Genomic DNA, 4,141 nt, shown 5'->3' with positions numbered 1-4,141 from the left:
TATATATATATATATATATACTTGTAATATCTAATTATTCCTATACATACTTAATTCATTGGTAATGCATGGCATAGGAGCATATATGTATACTCTGTTTATATGTGCTATATATGTAACATTTTATAATATAATTATACATTTACATATATAAATTTACATATAAATCGTGGGCATACAGATGTGTGTATTTGTATAGACACACACTATACAATTTGTGGCCCTATAGAACTGTTTGTTAGCTACTTTTGACAATTTGCACTGTGTTGACAAATAATGTATATAGCTATGGAGGTATAGAACAACTTGTGTTATACAGTAAGCTGAATCTTTAAAAAAGTGTTCTCCATAAAACCATTACACAGTATATCGGCACAGTGTGTTGGTATGTCCAATTTTGTATTTCGTGACCAGTCCTTTTAATCCGCCATTTTATCTACTTGTTCCAGCAGATTTTCTAGCATCATGTGAACCATTCACCAGGTCGGCTGCCAAGCCCTGAATCTGTTTGTCTCACAGATTTTGTTTTTTTGTATCTGTTTTCCCCCAATCCAACGGTCTTGCATAATTCGCCCCTATATTTCCACATGGGAGATTTCCTCTACGCAGATTTATATAAAGAAAAGATATGAGTAAAGGTCTATGTATTAATATGTAAACGAATATTTGACTTGAAAATGTCAGGTGTTAGATGCATAGGTGGTTTCATTTGAAGCTAATGTGGTTTAAAAAGTTTCATGGCAAGGACATTTTTTGATCGTTTATGGCGGTTTGGAATGTATCAATCTTGCTTAAGCTTTTATTCGTTTCTATTGCTCCCCACCATATGAATATCATTTGAATATAGGCCTATTATTACATAATCACATTCTCTCAGAAACAGACACTTACAACTCCTTCATCTTTATCATTAGTTGGTGATTCATCCTATCTTTTCGTATTATAAAACAATAAGGAATGCGGTTGACATCTAGGATGACTTGACCGGCGTCTGTGTATTGTTTGAACGATAGGCATCTCATGAGCAATTGTCATCTACAGGCCTACCAGTACTCATCGTCTTGATGTGCCTTACCTTCATCTACCCCTTCTCTTCTGATCCATAGCCTCATATGTCTCATATCGGATGTCAGCGTCACCACACTAGTGTCATACCTTTAGCTTAATCATACATTACGTTGTTTATTGATATTTGTATAGGTCTATCCTAAACATTACTTTTGTTATATGTCTCCCCTCTCCATTTCTTCGACTACATTGCAATTAGGCACGATTATTTTATCGATTATTTCTCTCGACCATAATTGAAACGACAAAAGTGTTTGTCTACCAACTCCTTCAGCATCTTTGGTGTGGACAACTTGCTTGTCCTTAAGGAATTTTTACTTAGTACTTAAGTCATATATCTAAGCACTGTAAAAGGTTACCTATCCACTTAAGACTTGCATAATCTATTTCGTAGATATAGGGGTTCTGACGGACTGCATGTATAAAGCGATTTGTTTGTATGGGGAGTTGTCATAGCAACTCCCTGATTTGTATAATGTTAAGATTAAGCTTTGAAGGAATGGAGTTGCATTGGCGTAGAGGGCAGTATACTATGTATATTTAGTGTTAAGTATTATAGAATATAAATCTCGTATTCAACACTAGATTCCGCTAGACATTTTCTCTTGGTGCAATAAACGCCATTAGGGCCCTTCTAGCTTTACAGATATCGTGTCACTGTTTCTTGTGTGGTATTGAAGTTGAACAGAGAAAACACATTTGTTAAAAATAAATCAATAAGCAGCCTCATTCTCTTTTTAAAACTCAGACCAGAAACAAATTTATTTTATAAAAAAAATTGGTCTTGTACAACAATTTTGATGTTACGTTTATTGTGCGTTGTGCAGACGCGTGTCTAGTCTGCCGATGAATAACACTGGATGTTAGATCAAAATCGGAATAATCACAAAATGTGGGGTGTGGGGATGTGCAAAGTTCACCCAACTGGGGCCTGGGGGTAGAAGTCAGTTGGATCGCAGCTTTCATTTCTCATTAGTCCTGCTATGGCAACTTCAATTCCCAAACGATAGATTGATGGTTAAAATGTAAAGATTTAAAACTCACTCTCAATCGTTATATACAAAGAATTCAGTACATTTCTACTGTCTTGAAATTGTGGACCTTTCCCGATTTTTCCTCTGGGCCGGTATACATAAGCATAGGTATTTGATGGGAATAGTCGATTTTTACGTACATACAAAATTCAACAAGAATACCCTCAAATCACTGGGATCCTTAGTGCTTTTATTGTCTTAACGCTCATGTTGATTACAAACTTTAGGTTCTTATTACAAACTTTTAGGTTCTAGTTCGAAACGTATGTGTAAATAATTATGCCCAAGTTCGAACTAGCTTTAGCTTCACTTCACCGATTTGAGTTCAGTTCAAATACGAGCGTAAAAGTTACAACAAACAAGATAAAATTACAGTATATAAAACAATTTTTACACTTTCTAAACACATTCTAATTAGACGTTATTTTGTTGTTAGAAGGAGAAGTCACTCTAGCCTAAAGTTAGGCCTTACAGAATATAAAAGTTGCAATTGGTTTTTCGGCAGCGGGTGTGTGACGGCTGCTTTTGACGAGGCGTCTCAACACAACAACTCCTCACGTGCGGTAAGTACAATATTTTGCCCTAAGTCATTCTTCGACATTTATTTGGTTTTTGACGTTTGGTCCTAAATGTGCTTATATTGCTTTGGTCCTAGTTTGTCTTTCGGACACGTAGGCCTAGTCCCTCTATAGCGAGTACCGACATAGTACACTGTATAACCAGCTAACATGCTGATTATGGTAAAATACATTGCATTGTATTGCATGCGTTTTAATGTGGCGCGTGTTCCCCGCACGCTCTGTGCAGATTACGTTAATGCCCTAATAATGGTGAACCAGGCTTAAAGATGTATTGTCCCATGCTAAATATTTTTTTAAATTAACTTGCCCATTTTGAAGTAACAAAACTTAGCATCTTGAAAATAGAAATTAGTGTTTTTAAAAAATGTCTACCCATCAGTTTACAGCGAAAAATGATAGAAACACTTCAGTCACTTGAAGTGTTTTATTATTTTTATTATAATTTGTTGGTTTAAAAATCAGGGTACACATTTTTTCAATTAAATAATTTCTATGCACAAGTTAATAATTTGTATGTTAATGCAAAATGAGCAAGTTCATTTCAAACTTATTTTTTATGATTTTTTTTTACATTAACAAGGGACAATAAATCTTTAAGGGATTTTTAATTCTAATAATCGATTTTTCTACATCTTAACAAGTAGCTCACTTCAGACTTCCTGACGGCTCGAATGATCACTTGTATTCCCTATTGACAAAAAAGTGAGATTGTCTCATGCACCTAAAGTACGAATCTCCTCTTTTGCTATACTACTTAATTAAATCATAAGAAATAATATGTTTTGTTAGTATCAACATAATTATTATCGGTTCTAATACTACATATTTAAGAATATATCGATAAATTCCCAACAGGTGGTACAGGCTAGTTGATCCGGACTGGTACTGAATTACGGGCTTTTCATACGAATATATCATAGTTGTAACCAGTTGTAACTAAAGTAGGCTAGGCCTGAACTCACAGAAATGAACCAAGGAAGATAAATGTTACTGTACTAATTGAAGTACTAATACTAATAAAAAGTAGTAATTCCACCGGATCAGCCACCGTAACTGTTGTGTTCACACGTTTCTGACTGTACGTTAAGTATGTAGGCCTATATGCATATCATCATGAAAATATCAAATAGTGTATGATCATATATAGGTTTCTGAGTTATTAATTGGTTTTAAACATATAAAATTCGGATGACAACAACAGTCAAAAAGACTCATTCTTAAAAGTTAGAAACAACTAAACTCTATATTCTAGTTAACAAAATATAATACTCTAATTAAAAGACTTCACGATTACCAAACAAATCCAACTTAGTATATTAAAATTCACTAATAATAATTATTTTTAAAATTTAAACTTAACATTGTAAATAATGAAATATAGTTAAACATGATTTACTTTGAAATGTAATTATATTCTATTCTAATTATTTATATTTTATTTATTATTATTTTTGGGAC

Source organism: Anneissia japonica, unplaced genomic scaffold, assembly GCF_011630105.1.
Source record: "Anneissia japonica isolate Jap-2015-1 unplaced genomic scaffold, ASM1163010v1 scaffold288014_len389662_cov180, whole genome shotgun sequence".
In the NCBI taxonomy this organism is placed as follows: Eukaryota; Metazoa; Echinodermata; class Crinoidea; order Comatulida; family Comatulidae; genus Anneissia; species Anneissia japonica.
Note: the sequence above shows the minus strand (reverse complement) of the source record.